The 22,071-nt window shown below is 41.2% G+C and overlaps 2 long non-coding RNA genes across 3 annotated transcripts in view; one reads left to right on the forward strand and one right to left on the reverse strand.

Annotated features, from left to right (window-relative positions):
- LOC143271195 (uncharacterized) overlaps nt 1-22,071 on the forward strand; it is a 92,187-nt gene that overhangs the window by 22,829 nt on the left and 47,287 nt on the right. Inside the window, exon 4 of one of the 2 annotated variants that reach the window (XR_013048427.1) lies at nt 2,065-2,170. The exons of the other annotated variant lie outside the window; for it this stretch is intronic. This is a non-coding gene — a long non-coding RNA (uncharacterized LOC143271195). The remainder of the gene's footprint in view (nt 1-2,064; nt 2,171-22,071) is intronic. 2 annotated transcript variants of the gene reach the window in all.
- On the reverse strand, nt 1,854-13,235 carry LOC143271197 (uncharacterized). The gene is made up of 3 exons (XR_013048428.1): nt 13,137-13,235; nt 5,438-5,573; nt 1,854-2,158 (listed from the first exon to the last, which is right to left on the reverse strand). It is a non-coding gene; the product is annotated as an uncharacterized LOC143271197 (long non-coding RNA).

Genomic DNA, 22,071 nt, shown 5'->3' on the forward strand with positions numbered 1-22,071 from the left:
CATTCTGGAAGCTGGTCATCAGTATTATCCACAACACACTCCAAGGGTCATTCTGAAGAGGAGAGTGGATGCTCCAGAACCGGAGCAGTCCAGCAGCCTTTCTGCGTCTGTGTGGGTTACTATGGCTTTCACGGATCAGCCTTGAGAGCACGTCAGGACAGTTTAAAATTCAGGTTTTGTCTCATATTATAAGACACATACCACATGTTTTCAAAATAACTTCAAGTTCAAAAGAGTTCACACATGACAATACCACACAATACCAGCACAGAATCAATCAATGGTTTGGAAGAAGGCTTTCTGTGATAATAGGCAATGTGTTCAGGGCCCCAGAGCATCATCAAGCAAAAACATCAGTAGTGACAAGTTTAAAAACAGACATTTGAACATTGGTCACAGGTGCAAAAAGTTGCAGCGAAGGACATGACTCCAGAAATTAACTCGATCTTACCACCACCAGGGTGAAAATAGTGATAAAACAATTTAAAAATAACCTTTCTTCTAGAATAACTTCAGTTTATTGCTAAAGAGTTTAAACTTCTCCTGGGTCTTTCCCATTGAAACGCTGATTTCTTACGGGCTTGCTCCCCTGCCCTCCACCGGCCCCTGTTCACTTTCTTTAATGAAAATGGTCTTTGCCAGAGCTCCGGGGGAGGAAACAGGTTCCGATTTCACATTTAACACTCCAGCCCCAACTTTTCTCACACTCAAAATCCAAACCTTGACAGAGAAGTGTCAAGTCCTTCTGTCAAGGACTCTTTTTTGCCTATTTTTCTTCTAGTGCAAAGAGGAATTTTTATTGTTCTTTCCTGGGTCCTGCAACTTGGCATGTTCAACCTGTGGCATTGAAGGGCCCCCACGGCTTTTTGCCTTTGTAGAGAAAGCTTAGCCTCGCTGGAGATTTTTGCTACCTCGCCTGCCCTCTGCTGGACAGAGCAAGCAATGCTTGCCAAGCAACTCAAACATAGCCAAGGGAACTGAGTCTACCAGGTTGATCTCAGTCCTCGCAGGAGGCTTTGCCCTGGAGAAGGTGGGAATGGGGAGGTGGGCTGGAGGGGAAGAGGATGGGGGCAGGATGGGGGATAACAAGGGAATCCGTGGCTGATATGTAGAACTGAATGGTATTGTAAAATAAAGTAAAAGGAAAAAAAAAAAAAGAACAAACAAGGAAGATTCTGCTGTGTGAGGTTGGTTTTTTGTTTTGTTTTGTTATTTTCCTAATGTTTGAGGTTTTTTATTTTGTTTTGTTTTTATCTGTAGATCATACCTGTAATCTTCATACTTGGAAAGCACGAGGTTTGGTGTGGTTTGATGGCAGTCTCAGCTACACATAACTTAGGCTACACAGAGAAACCTCCTCCGCTCCCAAAAGGGGTTTTTCCTCCAGATACTTTAGAAATGCACTTTTCTCATCTGCATCTATTGACCCACTACCAGCTTATTCTGCCTGTTTCATCTTCAGGCATAACTACTTTGGAAAAAAATGGAAATACTTTGACTGAAACCCACAAAATGTTCTGACGCTTCCAGCTCAGACACTGCTGTCACAGGCTTTGCTTCGGTGCCAATGACCTGGCAACAAAGGGAAAATATGAAAGAGTCCTTCTCACAACATCCAGATAGCATTAGAATATTATGTACGACAAGACCCATACTCCTGAGGGCAAAGCCTCCTCTGGCAGCTATTGTCTGGGCAGTCTTAGACAAGCTAAACAACTTCTTTAAGTCTGTGCTTCTTGCAGCTACAGCAATGTTTGCCTCTGAAGTTGCAAGGATTTAACCCATTTACACATGACTTGAGTGCTTTGCACACTGAAAATATTCACAAGTTTTGGGGACTAGCATATAAATCGTTCAATGTTAAGAGTCCTAAATTAATGCTCATAGTGTAGTAGAAAGGAGAGCAGATATTTCTGGTTTTTTTTTTCTAGAATTTTTAACATTTACTCCAAGGGGGTAAAACCTATAGCTTCTAAATTAAGAATGGGCACATTTCCAGCAAAAGAAATAGAACTTTCAGTGAGAGATTACTTGGAAAAATACCTTCTTTACCTCCTCTGGCAGCGAAAGTCTGAAGCATGCAATCGATCACATACTTTATCTGATGACTCGAGGAAAATGCTGGCTTGGCAGGAGTTGTTGATCTCTTCTTTCGGGACTGAAAGGGAAAGTTAGTAGATAAATGGCTTCCTTCTATTAGACATACACTAAAGAGTAGTTTACTTGTCCATTCAAACACTTAATAAACACATAAAATGTGCCTACTCAATGCCTACAGACCTTAGGCTAAGTAGAGAGAATAAAAATATAATAAGGAAGACATGGCCCAGGGCTGCAGGGCTGGCTCAACATTTAAGATCAGTTCCCAGCACCCACACCACAAGCAGCTCATAACTGCTGCTGATAATCCCATCTTCAGGGTATCCAACACCCTCTTCTAGCTTCTATAGGTACCAGCATGTACACACTCATTCACATACATACATACACACATACATACATACATACATACACACACAGAGAAAGAGAGAGAAAGACAGAGACAGAGAGAGAGAGACAGAGGACAGAGAAATAAGGCTTCCTGATTGATGGGAAATACAGACAGTAAACATGTAATTAAAAGTGAAGAACCAGGTACAAGGAGAGGGCCAGGAGCCAGAAAACACAAAATCTCATTAGGGCTGACTTCTAATTCACTTCTATGCTTAAAAGCAGCATATTGGTCCAAAAAATGATAGAAGAGCTATAATGTCCTTGGTGTCCAAGGTGAGTGGATACTTTACATTAAAGAAAACCAATAGTTGGTGCTGATGACATGGCTCAGTGGGTAAAAGCACTGGTCACTAAGCCTAAAGGACCTGACTTTTATCCCTGGAAGTCATGAGGTGGAAGGGGAAAACCAAATCCCACAAATTGTTCTCTGACCTCTATATGCACACACACACACACACACACACACACACACACACACACACACACACACACACACCATGTAAAAATTTAAAAAGAAAACTTTCAATTGGAAAACATGTATTTGCCACCAAAAACCAATAGGGGACTTACAACATCTACTCAACAGTAGAGCCAAAGCAAAGCATCACAGCTCTGTGCTCCAGGCTTCATTTGTATGAAACAGAATTGCATTTTCAGTGCTGGATAAAACCCCATGTCACTGTGGGTGCAGAATGTTCTTGAAGGGTCCTCAGAATGAAAGTGGGCTGGTAGACATGTGGCGGTGCTAACTCAAACACCCTTAAGGGCCACTCAAGAGTGACTGGGGATATTGCAGCTCTTCCAGGAGCTATTTTTCTCTGCTAAGAAGTGGAGTCTCTGTAGGTATAAAATACAGATGCACACAGTGTGCACAGTATATAATGAATCTTCCCTCCTATTAAATCTTCCAAATAGCTGAAGTGATATGTGGAAAATAATTGCATAGAGCCTATTAGGCCAAGATACATTGTATCTGTATAAAACTTCAAGTTAAATTATTAGAATCTGTGGTATATTGGATTGTGTTTTTCTTTAATGAATTTCCATGGAAAGAAACAACTTGAGGTTCACATTCTTGGGTCACAGAACAAGTTCACAATGATGGCCCATTTTTTCATTAGCATGTGTGAAATCTCTATTTTTAGTAATGGATGTTCTACTCTTATGGATTTTCTCACTGCTTTCTCAATAATCATTTTTAGGTAAAAGTTATAAACACATGGTCTAGTAAAAATGAGATACATGTGAGAATATGCATGTTTAAGTATCTAAATTATGGACTAAAATTATCCAGATGGTTTCCCAATGCTTTGCATATGTCTATACATTCATCTACCTATACATGTGAATATATAGGTATTGCTGTGTGTGTATGTGTGTACACACATGTATAGCTATGCAAATATCATAGTAAATATGTATCTCTCAAACAGATAATGGAAGGCATGGTTCTGAGGCTGGAGAGATGGCTCAGTGTTAAGAGTACTGGCTGCTCTTGCAGAGGTTGGGTTGGGTTGTGGACTACCTACATGGTAGTCCACAACTACCTGTAACTCCAGTTCCAGGGGATCCAATGTCCTCCTTCCTCCTCCATGGGCACCAGGCACACTTGTGTTGCACAGACATAAATGCAAACAGAACATTCACCCATGCAAAATTTAAAAAAAAAATTCATGGTTGACTTGATAGTTAGGGTGCATAGACAAGAAAATTTTATTTAAATTCACATAAAACATATTTTTAAGAGTTTTTCTAGAAAGAAATCCACAGAGCTAAAGATTTTTGCAGTTAGGCAAACCCATTACCCTGCTAACTACTGACTAGGAACTTAGGACAAAGAGGTTACTTGGCAGCTTTAATTTAATATAACTGGGAGGAAAAGATAAGTTCTTACTAGGTCAGTACATCAACTTATTTTGGTAAATGTTTTGTTAAATTTCTCCAGAAGAGATTTTAATTAGAATCAAAATATTTATTTTGTATAATATGTATATAGCATATACATATGTATATTTATAATTAATAGAATCATATCTAGAGATATAAATTTATGAATGCACTCATTTATCACATAGAAAATAAAACACCCACACAAATACATACACACAAGTTATCTGAGTCTATAATCTCCCCAGTAAGGCCAATCACTGAAGTAACTTGACATCTGTGGTAAGACATCAGACTTCTCCTGAGTATTAATCTTTGGATTATATTGAATATTCTTTAAAGGGTCATTGCAGCCAGATAGTTGCCTGTTTGGAAATAGCAAGGTATTTTCATCCACTTGAATACATTTCATTGGGTGATGTGGTGGCAGAGATTAGTGGAGCTACTGTTTGATACAATTAATTCTTAAATGTAGATAAATTGTCTCTCTGCTCACTTGAAAAAAGATCCACAGTGAAAGTCACCATTCATGGGCCCAAAGCCATCTCTCTCCTCAGCGAGGCTGCTGTCCCTCTCCCAAGGCACATGTAAGTGAGACTCAGGATCTCTCAACTGACAAATGCTTTTTCGTGTGAAATCACAACTCCTCTCCCTCCCTAGACTAAGTTGCTTGAGATCATTGTCTCTTCCATGGGACAGGAAGAGAAACTAATCTATAAAACAGCGAGACTCCACTTTGGATGCCAAGCCCTGCAATTACATTGTGCAGAGGGGCTTCATGAATAATTCCTGGGGTATGAGCTGACATTAATCTGGATAGTTAATACAGAGCTGGGAAATTGCCAGGAAAAAAAGCTGACTGATTTCTTTATAATAGGGCACTTTTGGGGTGAGGATACAGCCTTTTCTCTAAGCTACACTTTCAGTCCACACTGAGTATTTAGCTAGCATCTTTATATCTTGTGCTTCCATTTTAAGCTGGAGGCCTAAGTACTGTCAGCAAGGTATAAGGTCAGAAAGAAAACTCCAACCAGGCAAAACAGCTCTAAATACTTACCTATGGCTCATTCACAGAATTTAAATGGCATCATCATCATCAAGATCATAATCATCATCACCATCATCATTATCCTTATTTACAGGTATGCATGTGTGGCCTGCATGTATCTGTGTACCATGTGAGTGCCTGGTGCCTGCAGAGACCAGAAGAGAGCATTAGGTTCTCCTGGAACTGGAGTTACAATTATAAGCCATATGTGAGTGCTGAGAACCAAACCAAGGTCCTATGGAAAAGCAGCCAGTGTTCCTAACTGCTGAGCTATCCCTAAAATGGCTTTGTTGTAAAAAATAAAATAAATAAATCCAATCCCCCCCCCCCTCTCTCTCTCTCTCTCTCTCTCTCTCTCTCTCTCTCTTTCTCTCTCTCTCTCTTTCGCTCTCGCTCCCTCTCACTCGCTCTCTTTCTTTCTTTCTTCCTTTCTTTCTCTCATAACCCAGGCTGCCCTTGAACTCACTATGTAGCCAAAGATGACTTTAATTCCTGATGCTCATGTTTCTACTTCCATAGCCCCAGGATTACAGGTTTCCACCATTAGGCTTAGTGAACGCGGTACTGCAGCTAGAGCCCATGGCTAGGCAAACTAGGCAAGCGCTCTATCAACTGAGCTACACCCTCGGCTGAGAACTAGGGTGGATAATCTCTACAAAGGAGATTACTCCTTTGATCATTATGAGTGGGTCAATGTTGATATCTCTTCTTGAAGTAAACTAGATCTATGATAAATACTTGGTCATCTGTTAGTTAAAATAGTCCATCGATTCAAGTATATACTTCCAGGATGTGTATCTCATGTTCAGTATCCTTATAGAAATTCTTAAAAAGAAATGAAAGCAAAAAGCAGCATGTTTTCTGCTGTAGGGATCAGTTAGAGATCTGAGAAAAACTGATAATGATTTTCAGAGAAGAAGGAGGTATGGACTAGAAAGATGACTTGGTAGATAGAAGTGCTGATTGTATAAGCAAGAAGAGCTGCGTTTGGATCCTACCATCTACAGAAAAAAGTCAGAGGTAGCCACAAGCACCTGTAACCCCAGAGATGTGATGTGGGGAGGACACTGAAAAATTTCTGGGGCCTTACTGGCTGCCAGCCTAGCTCCAGGTTCGGCGAGAGATTCTGTCTCAAGGGAATGAGTTGAAGAAATACAGTAGGACAACCAAAGGCCTCCACATGTGTGTATGTGCACACTTGCACATATACCACCCTTAAATACATGCATTCTATCTCTCTCACACAGAGAGAGAGAGAGAGAGGAAGAGGAAGAGGAAGGAAGAGGGATCAGGACATAATCCCAAAATGGGGTGTCTGTAGAACTGAAGAGTGAAGGATGGCAGGACTTATTTACAGGTTTTCATATTAAAACAAATAACCAAAGTGTGTACATTGATTTTTCTCATAATATTTAAAATACTTAACCATAGATTTGATATTGAATATTTAGCAACAGATATGTTAAAATATCAGCCAACCATTGTGTCCCAGCCTGCCATCAACAACCAGTCCATTTGTACCAGTGCAGAACGGTGGAAAGATGATCCTTGGAAATGTTCTTGCATTGCGTGTTCACTTGTCTTTCTTCTAGAACATGGATGTACCAAATTAGGTGAAAAACAATGCCTGAGTGTGACTTTGTCAGTATTTTTCCATTGGCTGGAAAATCTCAGGCTTGGCAAGAGCTAATAGCTCATTTTAGAAAGCTGGAAATTAAGTCAGACAACAGACAAGGGTTAGGGTGACCTTTAATGGTCAAGATTGGAAGTGTGAACAGTTTTCTTTGAACTATAGAGACCAGCAAGAATAGATATTCAGGCAATCATCATCAGTCCCTAAGATGTCACTACTTTCACAGCCTTGACGACATTTTACTCAGTACCACACATGAGAACTGGGTGTGGTACCTGCATTAGCTCATCTGGCCTCATAACAACTTCAAGCGCATCCTGTTATCATCTCCTTCATACACATGGCCCAACTGAAGCGTAAAGGTCCCCAGCAACCTCTTCAAGATCATGTAATTACTAACCATTACTCTACACATACGCACACAAGCACTGGTCAAAACAATTTTCCTAACAAAATTATATAACACTTTAACAAGGAAAATTGCCTGTAATTTCAGCACAATGCCACTCATAATTTCTTCATACTTTCTTTCAGGCTGTTACTCATATTTTATATAGCTTTACCACAACTATTAAACAATTTTGTGACACATTCTTTTTTACTTAATGTCATCAATTAAATTTTTTTCTTTATTGTTGCATATTTATAGTTATACTTTGGGTTTTTTAAAAGATTTATTTATTTTTATCTGCTGGTGTGTGAGTGTGTGTGTGTGTGTGTGTGTGTGTGTGTGTGTGTGTGTGTGTGTGTGTGTTTCTGTGCATGTCCATGTGAGTACCTTTAGAGGCCAGAAGAGGACATTAAATTCCCTGGAGCTAGAGTTGCAAGTAGTTGTGAACACTTGGTGTGGCTGCTGGAACCAAACTCCAGTACTTAGAAGTGCAACAAGAACCAGTGAGCCATCTCTCTAGTTCCTACTGCTGTAAATTGTTTATTTTCTTGTCTTTTTTTAAAATTTGCTATTACAAATGGTGTCTCAATAGATATCACACACACACACACACACACACACACACACACACACACACACACACAACACACACGTCAAAATGATTTTCCTAACAAAATTATATAAGACTTTAACCAAGACAAATGCCTGTAATTTCAGCACAATGCCACTCATAATTTCTTCATACTTTCAAGCTGTTACTTCCTTCTCTCCCCGATTATCTAGTCACTATTATAAAGATGCCCCAATAAAGGCTCTTTCTCCAGGATTGAGTGGATAAATAGAAAGGACTTAAGGTAATAAAATGATTAACAGACAATGCAATAAATTGTATGGCTAGATTAGCTTACAGTGGAGTAACAGTGGGGAGAAAAAAGCGACAAAGCAAATGACTGGCCATGAGATGATGTTCTAATTAACTTTACCCAGCTTAGATGCTCTGTAGCACTAACTGGCTCAGCACATCATTCCTTCACTTAACACTTGCCATTATATACATCCCAAACACTATCCCTTTTCTTGGACATTCATGATGATTAGCATCATTTTTGAGCATTCTTAAAGTAAGGGAAGCACATTTCCCTAAAGAAAACCATGTTGAGTTGCCTTCAGCTTTCTTCTAGAGCACCCTGTCATTCCACGCAGAGTGAGTCAGCAGTACTGCCTGGTGAACTTGCCTGCTATATTGTGAGCCTAATGTTTGCCCTTCGTCCCTACATGATGATGAAAAGAAAACCACAGAGATAAAAATCGATTCTTGGCCAAATATTACTAATATCACTGACATCATGTTTTGAGTATTTCAGTCTCTTGAAGTATATTCTGCAAAGATCTTGAAAAGAGAAAATAAAGACCTTCCAGCATTGAAAAGTGGTGAAAATGTAACTCTAGTCATCTGACCAGTGAAGTGGACATATATTTCACCAAGGCCAGACTAATTTAACAGCCAGTTTTATTGTTATGTGCCCTTAAGTAGAAACAGATTTACAGAACAGTCAAGGGGGAAGAAGTGATTCTCTAAACACCTAAGAGTGTACAAAGACCCTGGCCAGTGGACAGGACCCCAGTGGGGACCCTGAAAGGTATGTGATGACATACTGCCTAAGAGAAGGTTTTCCACACTGCAAAAACTCATACAAATAGTGTGTAGCTTTAGATTGCTAGGAAGCCATATATCAGGTCTGTTTCAAGGTAACTGGCAGGAAATGGTCCAAAGACATTCTATTTTAGATGGAATTGGGAATTGTGTATGTACCATTCTTCTCTGGATCTATCAATATAGCAGGTGACCATAAATTCCAAAGCTTTAACCATTGACTGTTGCTCAGCACTTGCTTGGGCTACTACCTTAGAGAAGCCAAATAATCCTCTCAGTTCCTCCATTTTTAAAAAGCTTTGCTTTAAAAAGCACATCAATGTTTCATTTCATAATTATTTTTGAGGACCATCATTGTGCTGTAATGCTGACACAGGCAAAGATGAAGAGGTGTATTCCCGACCCCTGGGAAGAGTAGGTTCCACACTGGCACCAGGAGTCAATAAGGCATGTTGTGACAACTCTATGAGGCAATTCAAAACTAGGTAGGTGAAAAGGACTGGATTTGGAGAGTGAACAGGAAAAGGGGTAGCCCTACTTGAGAAGCAACTTGTCTTCCAGTAAATGCTTAGAGATCAGAAGAGTCCCTGGCCTCCAGAGATACACCATGCTTTTATGAGTTATGGCATGATAACAGTGCCGTGTGAATATCATCTTTTCAGTTCATAGTGGACTTTTCAAAGTCAGGTACCATACCATATTCACTCTTCTTCTCCTTGCCAAATAAGTAGAGGAACAATAATTTTCATCATGCAAGTGCAAACAAATTGACCACATCATGAAGAGAGGAGAGGTTGGCTTCCTGTGCCCGTGTTGTGAGGACCAGCTGGGAGGATAACATCCTTTGGAGATACATTTGGAAGGAGAAGGTGGAGAAAGAGATCCTGGTGGAACAGGTCTCAGGAAACAACCAAAGGCTCAAGGACAGAAATCACCAGTTAGACACAAAGCTGGAAATGTTGTGCATGAGTAGATCTAAAACACAGAGCTGGTGAAGATGGAGAGCAGATGCCCTGAGGTAGCTAAGTGCATGAATCACATGGAGATTTATTGGATGGCCTGGGTCTTACTTTAGAACTTCTATGGGACATACTTAATTAAAAAAATATATTCTTTATCTTAAATTCACTTACAGTTTACTGTCTAGTAATTTTGTTTGCTGGTACTGTCAACTTTATTTTAATGGAATTACAGAGATGAAAATAAATGTGAATAATATTGGTGGAATGGAATCACGGAAAGTTAAATTCCCATGAGCCTAACCCAACAATTTTACTCAATCACATTATTGTTTGGTGGTCAAGAAGCCTCCCAAATGACAAGAATGGGTTTAGTAAGGAATATAGTGAGGTGATAGCAAATGTGGCTGGGTTTTCCCGACTCGGACTTTTGCACTGTACCAGGGTCACTTGAACTATAAACAGCCCACATGTAACTTCTTTCCTGGAGCCAGTTCCTCCCCATATTGGCACTCCAGAAGACTCAAGAATAAGAATTTTTTCTGCTTGTATTTCCTATGAGAAACATAAGACCAAATGGATTTTCCACACAGTAGGTGGTAGATGTCCTTAGGGGATATTTTGCTCTTTCTGTGCATAAAGCAAGAGTTGGTTTTTCTTCTACAAGATGTAATGGAGGTAGGAAACTGCAACGGGTTAGCTGCTTAGCCATGTCAAGGCCAAATGCGGTGGCTCTGACATGGCTGCTATAGCTTTGGGCACTGCAATCCTGGTCCAGAAAAGGTGAAAGAAAAGATGGCAGAACCTTCAGCTTCTCTGACCCTATTCTCCCTTCTCTAAGGAAATAAGCGGTTTACTGAACACTGACCATCCACACAGATCTCTGAGTATGATTTATAAAAGGACTTTTGAGCTTCTCTAGGACAAAGAAGGAAATGAGAATGGGCTTAGGTTGTCAAAGATGGTGGAAAGTAGTCCCACTCTGACTCTGGGAAAAAGACAGGAATATGACACTCATTGGTCTATATGTAGACAGCAACCTGTGCTATCCATTGACCTTGAGCAAAGCACTCAACTTTCCTGAAGACAGATTTCTTCACATGCAAAGTGTGGACAATAATGGGAGGTAAGGAGCAGATATAGGTGACATACTGTGGATTGAATGTCATTTGTCCTCCCTGAAGATATCTGTTGAAGTTATATATACTTAATCCAACTATGGTATTAGATACGGGGTCTTTAGGGGGTGGATAGAATTAGATAATGCTATTAGCATTGAACTTTTAAGATTGGATCCTAAAGGCATCCTAAGAAGAAGGAAAGCAATGACTGGAAAGATGGTTTAGTGGGTAAAAGTACTTGCTAATCAGTCATGAGGACCTGAGTTCAAATCTCCAGAAACCATGAAAAATATTAAGCAGGCATGTAAGGCAAGCATTTACAATCCCAACAGTTCTTTGTGGAAAATGAGAGGCAGAGACAATAGAATCCCAAAAAGCTCATGGCTCAACTAGCATGGCATATACAGTAGAAAAAACAATGATTAGACTCTGCATCAAACAAGGAAGAAGGTAAGGACCAACCCCTGAGGTTGTCCTCTGCCCCTACACCTGTGCTGTAGCATGTGTGCGCCTGCATTCTTACATCTGAATGTGCACGCACACATGTACACACACACCATACATGTACACACTAAAATAAAAAAGGAGAAGGAGGAGGAGGAGCAGGAGGAGGAGCAGGAGGAGGAGGAGGAACAGGAGGAAGAGGAGCCGGAGGAGGAGGAGGAACAGGAGGAGGAGCAGGAGGAGGAGGAGGAACAGGAGGAAGAGGAGCCGGAAGAGGAGGAGGAAGAGGGGGAGGAGGAAAGGAACCAGAAGGTACACATAGAACATGTGCTGCCTGTGTCTTGCCATGGATACCTTGACCACATAGACTCTCCCGGCAAGACCAGCACCAGATGTGACCTTGCCACCTTCACACCTCCAGAACCACAAACCAAAATAAATCCCCTTCCCTTGCAACTTGGCCTGTGGCAGTGGATATTAAATGAAGAGGAACAAATATTATTTGGGTTGAATTTTCTCCCATTTAGATAAAATTTGCCTTGTTTGAGACATATAATTTCAAAAATTAGGTTCTAAATTATGCATCACTTAATTCTACATTGAATCTGCTGTTCAACAAAACCAGTGTAGAAGGATTGTAGCAGCGATGCTTGCTGCCTGGATCAGCCAGGGACAGTAAGTGACATTGCTACATTCCTTAGCAGAAACTAGAAAGTATCACAGAAAGATGCTTGTATGGACTCACAGGCAGGACACTGCTTTGCATCTTTAAGTTGTCATTTCTTTGTTTAGATTTTAATTTTAAAAACTGATTCAAATAATGTTTAGCTCTAGATGAAACACTTAAGTGACATCTTAAAAGCCCTTCATTTAAAGACATATTTCATATTCAAATTCCCACTAAGAAAAGCTACAGAACTCAAGGTAATCAAAATTATTTTCAGAGTCAAACGCTATGGTCACACCAATGGTCTTGGTGTGATAATCATCTATAAAAATAGTTCTGGAAGACTGTTTACATGTCCTCTACTTCAGGACTAGGGTCTTGTGAACTCTTCATAAGGTTTAAAGAGAATCGTGTATGTATGCCCTTGCAATAGTCAGATATTAAGAATCCAAATATGAACTGAGAAAATTAGGATAAGCTATACACAGATGTTTAAAATTTACCAGAATGCACGCACATGCCAGAACTTGAGAAAAATGAAAAGAAGTAATAGCATTAGAATTCTTCATTACTTATTAAAAAATAGAATTTCTACACAAGCCAATTTAATATACACGCAAATAGCAATGACTTGTCCAAGGAAATATTGAAGTCCATTAGGATAGCATGTGTATAATCTGACTCAACAAGTCAGGATATATTTTCTGGAGTACATAATATCTTTGCCGCATTGTGTGAGATGAAGGTTAGATTACATTTCTTGCCTGTGCAATAACTCCCACATCATAAATTCTGATGAAATTATATCAATATACAAAGCAAATGGATGTCTGACCCACCATCGTTTTCTAGTTCTCGGAGAAGGAAGCTGACACACAGGCAAATCCCCAGCCGCTTGGAGCGATGCTCTGACAGCCCGCCTGTGCCTGGGAACTGTGATTAACTATCTTGACCAGGAGGGGCTGTTAGGGTTTGTGGTTTCTGCTCTGAATACTAAACTTGGGCATACAAGAGTCCTTATTGTGGGGAGCCTTGGAAATGGGAATACAAAATTGCTTTATATTTGCAGGATTTGATTGCCTCGGACGATGCAGTACTAGCTGGTGGGCCTCTCTTGCTGCTTGTATTTCCAGATTATAAATCATTTCTTTGACAGGGCATCTGCCACAGCCAGGTCTCTGTTTCTGTGGCATCATTTTCTTGTTTTATATTATAATTGGCAACTGTTCTTCTTGGTTGTTCTTATAAATGACACATTTTGCATAGTTTATGAGAATGGAGTCAAAATCAAAGCTAATAAAAGTCTCCCTAACTTTTCTTGGATGTATCAAAGCATCTATGGCTTTGACTTCTGAGGGGACTGGGGCATGGATAATAATGGTAGATTCATGTATGACATAGATAGGCATTGTGCTCACTAGTACTGAAGTTCAATACTGCAAAAGCCCACACATGGAAAAGTCCCACTGACCAGTGGCTAGTAAGTTACTAGATCTTAGAAAACAGGACACTATCTGCTAGGAATCTGGGTCAAGAGAATAAGGCATTTCCCACACATAGAAATGGAGGCTAGGATGAGTTTCCTTTTCCCTCCACTCTGAAAGTAAGTGTGTGGAGTAGAAGGCTTTACAGACTTCCCTCCAATTCTGCCACTTGGGTGATTATCTATTCACTGGCTGGGTGGGCAGTGGATGCAGATGATGGTCATGAAGAGGTGCCACTTTCTTGTTGTAGACATGAAATTTTGATCCAAACCTGACATTTAAAAGCTTGAAGTCACTTTTTTTCCTGGCAACCCACAGAGCTCTGCAGACAAATCCATTTCTTAATTTAAACATTTTCTGGCTTCTCCCAACTCAGCCTTAAGTTTCTGGTTGTTGTCAACTTGAGTATAGGAAGATATTAACTTGAAAGAGGATGCCCAACCAACTAAAGAGGCCCACAAAACAATTTTTGGTATCTCCAAGTGATGCTGTTGCAAATTTGTGAATAAAATAGTCCATAGTTTAACAGACTGTTTTGAAAGAATCTTGATCCAGAAGCAACTCTCTTTAGCTCTCTAATGGAAGCCCTGGTTTCTTGATCCCTTTAGTTCTTACTAGATTAATGTTTCTAGAAAATTTTAGTCATCATTACACCTATTAGAAACTGAGACAGACCCAAAGTTAAATATTATCTGGAAAATACTTTCAAATTCACCAAGTTCAGCATTTTCTAGGCAATTAGTTACCCCTCCCAACCCAAGTGTAACTTAAATATAATTGTAATGTTACCGAAGGAATCTAGTACAAAAGTCATGTTGGAAACTCAGAAGGATTGTCCCTGAGCCAAGTCAGGTCAATAAAGAAGTTTCCATCTCCTGGCTTTTTGTCCAGGCTCCACACACTCCAGGGTGATAAGCTTGACTCTGCACTAGAACAAATTAGGACTGACAATTATTGAATACTGAAATTAATTGGGGAGATTTCCCATAGTTTTAGACTTTGAAGACAAAGAAGGCTTTATAGATAATGGTCCCATTTCACAAAGGAAAAAATGAGGTCAAGCAGAACAAAATGTCCTGGCCCAGGTCACTGATGCAGTGGGAGAATTCATACATAATGGCTGTCATGATTTCCTGACTGTGAACTGCTACAGGGGTGCATTTTCTACTGTGACCCACTCACACTTCATCCCACAGTGGCTGTGTTTCAGGAAGGGGTTCTCTTCTTTGCTGCATATAAGGTTCTCTGCTCCTTTATGAACTTTTCCATTCTGTCCCATTTATTATTTCCTTCACCCTGGTCTTGAGCTATGTAGAGTTACAGCTCTCCATTAAAAACACTGTTCTTGGGGCTACTGAGATAGCTCAGTGGTTAAAAGAGATTGCACTCATATTGGGACAGTTCAGAACTGCATGTAACTCCAGCTGCAGGGAATCCAACACCTCTGGCCTGCACTTACATGCACATACCTACACAGAGATACACACAAATACATAATTAAAAACAAATATAGATGCCGGGCGGTGGTGGCGCACACCTTTAATCCCAGCACTCGGGAGGCAGAGCCAGGCGGATCGCTGTGAGTTCGAGGCCAGCCTGGGCTACCAAGTGAGCTCCAGGAAAGGCGCAAAGCTACGCAGAGAAACCCTGTCTCGAAAAACCAAAAATAAAAAATAAAAAATAAAAAAATAAAAACAAATATAGAAAAAGAACCATACTGTTCTAAAGTTCATTCACTAAAGTACTGCTTATTAGATTTCATTTTTTAAAGGCCCTCTGAAAATAATTTGTACTTTGTTTCTCTATCTAAAAGGCAGATGTCATGGGACAAGACCCCATCTAAGCCTAGGATTTTGCTTACTCACTATTTCATATTTCATAAAAAATGAAATCTGCAAGAAGTTATCAGACTTCTCTGTGGTGGTATTGTGTTCCCCAAAATATTGTGCACCCTAATAAACTTATCTGGGGTCAGAGACAGAATAGCCACTAGATACAAAGGCTAGAAAATGGTGGCACTCACACCTTTAATTCCAGCATTCCAGAGGCAGAAATCCATCTGGGATTTCTGTGAGTTCAAGGCCACACTGGAAATGGCCAGGTATGGTGACACACGCCTTTAATACCAGGGAGTGATGGTAGAAGGCAGAAAGATATATAAGGCCTGAGAACCAGGAACTAGAAGCATTTGGCCTGGTGAAGCATTTGGCCTGGTTAAGCATTTGGCTGGTTAAGCTTTTAGGTTTTGAGCAGCACAGTTCAGCTGAGATTCATTCTGGATGAGGACACAGAGACATCCAGTCTGAGGAAACAAGACTAGCTGAGAAGTTGGCCAGGTGAGGTTAGCTGTGGCTTGTTCTGTCTCTCTGATCTTCCAGTGTTCACCCCAATAACTGGCCTCAGGTTTGATTTCATTAATAAGACCTGTTAAGATTCCTGCTACACTTCTCTAATATTAAATGACTGGAAATACTTAAAAGACTGTGTGGGGAAGTCAAATAATAAAAAATCCAGAAGCAGCCATTCTGCTAACTGTAAACTGTTCAGCTAGTAGGAGCCTGCTACTCCACAGAGACACCTGTTTGGCTCTTGACCTCATTTCATGGCTCTTTGCTTTGGGGTAGATGGCTTTTGTTAGCAACTGCTCCCTCAAACTGGGTCAAGTTTTATATTTTTTGGCTGGTTATAGAGACTACTCAAAATCATTAGTTCATAGACTCACTAGCTGAGAAACTAACCCAGGCTTGCTAACCTATCAAAGAAGAGAAGGGGAACTCTCTTATTGAGTGGTTTTGGAGCCTTACACGCTTTCAGATGATACTCAGGGTGATCCATGCTCCAATCCCCTACCCCACAAAGTACATGGCATCTCAGGCTCAATACATTCCTCATTTCATATGTGGTGACTATCCCTTTCTCACCAGCATAAAGAACAGAGCCAAGTCTGAGTGTTAGTAGAAGCCTATGGATCCCCCAGATGTGAAGAGTGGGCAGCATGGTAACAATTCTCAGAAGGCAGATGCCTATCTATTGGCCCACTGCATATATACTTCCTATCTGAATTGGCAACCATCCAGTTCTGGACCCCAACAAACAGGAACTCCCTTTGTCCACTTCTCTGTGGGACCAAGCATGTACCTGAATCACACCAGCTCCTCACATGCTAGACCGAGCCCTGCATTCATCCTCATGGACTGGGCATAGAACAGCTTAGTTTCTTTTCCTATAAATCTCCATGCCCCCCATCCTGTGGTTATTTGGAGCCAGCCAAATCTTGTTTTCTATTCAGGGCTGCTTCTGGCAAAATTCCCACTGCAGGACTTGAGCACTGACAGAGGTTAATGGGTACCATTAGCCACTCTCTGCAGCCTGGGTTTGATCTTCTTGGCACAAGAAAATTCAGCTTTTGCCCTTTATCTTGTTATCCAAGAGGCTGAAAGCCCAGGACAGCCAGGCCTGCAGATGCTACCTCTCTGAGTTCTGGTTGAACTGGAAAAGGAAAGCAACCTAAGCAGTATGCACTGGGCTCTTCGTTCCCCCTCACCAGCCAGCTGGCCTGTTGCTGAAACCAAGACCAATAAGAGAACACACACCAGCCTGTGTCTGGCACTGCTTTGCATCCCTCCTCCCCAAGAAAGCAGAAAACATTGAAAAGCAACAGGAAAAAACAGCTTTTAAAGCCTGCCCTGGGTCCAAAGAGTTATTGACTCTCTTGCCTTCCTAAGTCCCTGGAGGTATACTCCATGCAGGATTACAGGCAGACAGGCCTACAAGCTAATGGCTTTGAAAGATAATAGTCAAGGTAAACTAGACAAATGTACACTGATCTTAAAAGTCCACTCCTCGGGGGCACACACTTCTGAGATACACATGGGAAATTCCTGAACCTTAACCTAAGACCTCACAGCAAAAAGTGGAAACAAGAAGGTCATACCATATAAAGTCATACTACTCTTGAAAATGCCTCAAGTCACCCAGTCCTTGAACCTGCCTCTGCAGCGTGCACTGGCTTCTCAGACCACAGCCTAGTAGGCTCTATTCCAGCAAAGACACAAAGTGCTACTTTTTGCAGATGAGGTAGTGGCTGAAATCAGGAACCCTATATTCTTGGTAAGAGAACTAGCAGCTTGATGAGAACATGGTAGCCCTAACCCCATGAGAACGCTGTGCCAGCAGAGCAGATCGCCACAGGTGGGTGGCACACAGCATTGCTGTGCTAGGCAGGCATGCATAAAACTGGCTTTCCATTGGAAAACCTCCTGCCTCCTCTCTCTTTCCCTTTCTCTCCAAATGCAGGCATGAAATTAGCTCATGTTAAATTAGTATGAAATAATCCCACTGTTGAGAGTTTCAAGAATCTTCATTTCTGGGTTTAGTTGGGAAGGGAAACTCAGTTTTCTATCTAGAAGTCCTTTCTGGGGCCGTGGGCAATGGTTCAGTGGGTAAAACTCTTTCCACACAAGCATGAGGACCCAAGTTTGAATCCTGAGAACCCACATAAAGCTGAATGGAGTAGTGTGCACCTGCGATCTCAGTGCACCCTCTAGAGGATGGGAGGTGGAGACAGGAGAACTCCCATAAGCTTAGGGCCAACTATCCTGGCATACACAGTGAACAAAACCAAGAGACTCTGACTTAAATAAAGTGGTGGAGGCCTAGGATTGACTTCTGAGGTTGGGCTCTGACCACCATACATGGACACACTCACATTCACATACGTCACACACACACACACACACACACACACACACACACACACACACACAAACTGTAAAGATGTTCCACAAATATTCCAGACCAAACCATTTTCACTTTTATCTACATCTAAGTTACAAAGTCCAAAGCTACTTTGAGAAAAATATTCTGTTTGTGACATGTGGGTGTTGGGGGAGTGGTTGGAAATGAGAGCTCCAGGGGCCTCTCACTGCAGCACGTAGCCTCAGTATAACCAGCTCTGAAATGGACACAGTGACACACCCCTTGATGAAAGGGCAGAATCAAGTTAATTAATTGGCTTCTTCAGAGTAGAAACTGTTGTTGTCTTCAAAATCTTAAGATGAAAGGTATGAATCAATGTCGTCGGTTCATAAATTGTTACATCAAACACAGGATGCCTATAAACCTGCAGTGGGTAATTATCATAAAAGTAGCACACTGTTAAAACTCCCAGGGAGAGTCAGGCAGATTTGACTCTATGAGAGCAAACAGCCTACAGGTCCCTGAGCCCCAAACTGGGCCTCTGAAGACCCAGCCAGCACCACCCCTCCTGACATGCCCTTAGCAATGTGGCAGTGACTCCCAGCTTCCATCTGGGTACCTTGCATCTTCTGTGCATGCAGATGGAGTAGACTCAACTCTCACTTTCCAGTTTACTCTGATGAAAATTCCAGTTTCCTGTGGTGGTCTATGAGACCTGAGACCAGTTCCTTAAGCCTTACTTGACAGCCTTTAGTGGTCTCACTTCAGCTTCCACTCCTCTCCCCTCATCATCCAGCTCTAGGCTCACTAACTCTCCGTGACCCACACCAGGCCAGCGGGTTCACGCCCTCCCTCTCCTATAGCTGTTCAGCCTGAGCCTGTCTCCCCTTGGGCTTTCAGTGTTGCCTCGGACATCTTTTCTGATCATCTGGCTCAAAAGTACAGCCTACACCCTACACATGTTCTTCTTTCCCTTCCCCGACTTCATGTTCTACACAATTCTTTTCCATCTGACCCATTATTACTTTTTTCTGTCTTCACCTATGCATCAAATCTAAACCTAGGGTGTGTACTAGGGGAACTAAGTAGCTAGTACTCCCATCAATACCAAGCAAATGACAGCTTTCAAAGTTACAAGTTCTACCAGATCGCTGTATAGTAGGAAGCCATGGTGCATCAAGTGCGCTGAAGAACAGGAGTCTCTGAGGTGGGTAGACGTGGTGTGGTCCTGCTCACTCCAGTTCTATCTGCAGGGTCTTCAGTGAACAATTAAACTCCCTAAGTAAACAGCAAGATTTCCATCCCGGTGAAAGTGTCTCATTGGAGAGAAATGTAATCTGGAACAAGACAAGACCAGCAAAGGAATTATCAATACAAAGCTGTGGGTAGGCAACTATACAGCATGAAGCCCAAGAAAGCTGTGGTGAGGCAATACAGCGTGAAGCTATATTCTTCAAAGTGGGGGGAAGTAGATGGGGAAGGAGGAGGAATAAAACACAAGAAAGAGGTAAGAAAGAGAGGAAGAAGAGTAGAAAGCAGAGAGGGAGGAAGAAGAGGGAACTCTGGAGCCAAGAAACCAGGGAAAAATCCCTTTGACCATTCCTATCCCACTATCAAGTGAAAGAAAACTAATGTGACATAATAATGACCCCGAAAAGAGGCTTATGGTGTCATTCCCTACACAAAATCTCCCCTTTTAAAAGAAGAAGCAAGTCAGTGGTAAAATATACCCACAAAATCTGGTGAGAGCCACAGGTAACATTTCACAACAAACTAGAGGTAATGTAGAAAGTGATTGAAAAAATATAAGATTCAGAAATGAGGCTTTAAAAGTCAAGAAAAATTAGAAATAAAATAATAAACCACTTTATAAATGAAGAATAAACTGAAAAAAGTGTCTAAGGCAGTGAACCTGGTGCCTTGTGAGATAGAAAGGAAAAAGACAAAATGTTAAGATGAAATAAAGGTATGGAGGAATTTTTCTAATGACAGATCTAGGAGATAGGAAGGAAATGGTAACATGTGTAATAGGACCTTCCATCCTCAAGAAAACACAAAGAAGCAGCAGAGGAGGAGATCAAACTGAAAATGAGAATTCAAGACGTTTTCCTGAAACAAGCAAACAAAGTCTCTAGAAGAGCAGTTCTCAATCTGTGTGCCACGACCCCTCTGGGGCTTGCATATCAGATAATTGCAATTCATAAAAGTAGCAAAATTACATTTGTGAAGTAGCAACGAAATAATTGTATGATTGGAGGTCACCACAACATGAGGAACTGTATTAAAGGGTCGCAGTGATAGGAAGGTTGAGAACCACTGCTTTTGAACTACATACGGAAAGACATAGCCTGGGAGGAGGAGGGAGACAAGGAGGGAGGGAGGGAGGGGGGGAAGGAGGGAGGGAGGGAGGGAGGGAGAAAGGGAAGAGGGAGGGAGGGAGGGAGGGAGGGAAGGGAGGGAAGGAGGAGGGAGAGAGGGAGGGAGGGGAAAGAGAGACAGGGGGAGGAGAGGGAAGGAGGGAGGGAGGGAAGGAAGGGGGAAGGGACGGAGGGAGGGAGAGAGAGAAGGAGGGAGGGAGGGAGGGAGGGAGGGAGGGAGGGAGGGAGGGAGGGAGGGAATGGAAAGAGAAAACAATACTGAAATGTAATCTTAAAAATCACTGGACTTAGAAATTATTTCATATGTGTATTGGAAATAATCTTCTCTTAAGAGAAAATATATTTATGCTATTAACCATTTAGTTTTTTTTTTATTTTCACGCCATTTAATTGTAATAAAGCTATGTTCTATAAAAAAAAATGGACTTGCCAAGCAGTGGTGGCATACATCTTTAATACCATGACTTGGGAAGCAGAGGCAGGAGGATCTCTGTGATTTGGGGGCCAGCCTGGTCCAGGACAGCCAAAACCACACAGAGAAATTCTGTCTCAAAAAACAAAACAATAACAAAAAAATTACTGGACTTTAAGAAAAATAAAACAAAGCAAAAACCAAAAACCCTCTGTTCCAAATAAAGACGAAGTCCCTTGGAAAGAATGTAAGATTGTCATTAAATGGTGAATAGTTGTGCTTTATGCCCCCCAAAAATGATACCTTTAAGATAATCAAAGAAATAATGTGATTTTGTATTTCATAACCAGTCAAATTTATGTTAAAGTACAAATACATAGTTATTATAAAGATAAAAGAACCAAGAATATTTTCCCTCTGAGCTTTTGCTGAGGAATATGCTCAGTGACAAGAGCTCCTATTACACATGTCACCATTCCATGCAGTTCAAATGGCAGTAGAGGCACTGACATGAGGATAGATGATTCATGCCGAGATGAAAACACACACAAAAGCTTTACATAAAAGCCCTGTAATCCTGATTTTGCATTGGAAGAATTGGTATAAACTCATCATGTCTTATCTTCAAATTTTCCTATTTACAGTACCCACTGTAAAAAGGCTAGAGAGAAATAATGACCAACCTGTGAGAAAGGGTACCTTGAAAAGATTGTGGTCTCCAAATACCAAAACACCTCTCAGAGAAGCAGGAGACTGCAGGAAACATGGAAGTGAGTATGGATCAACTTGGACATCAGAAGCA

This window comes from Peromyscus maniculatus, chromosome 1 (genome assembly GCF_049852395.1).
Source record: "Peromyscus maniculatus bairdii isolate BWxNUB_F1_BW_parent chromosome 1, HU_Pman_BW_mat_3.1, whole genome shotgun sequence".
Classification (NCBI taxonomy): domain Eukaryota; kingdom Metazoa; phylum Chordata; class Mammalia; order Rodentia; family Cricetidae; genus Peromyscus; species Peromyscus maniculatus.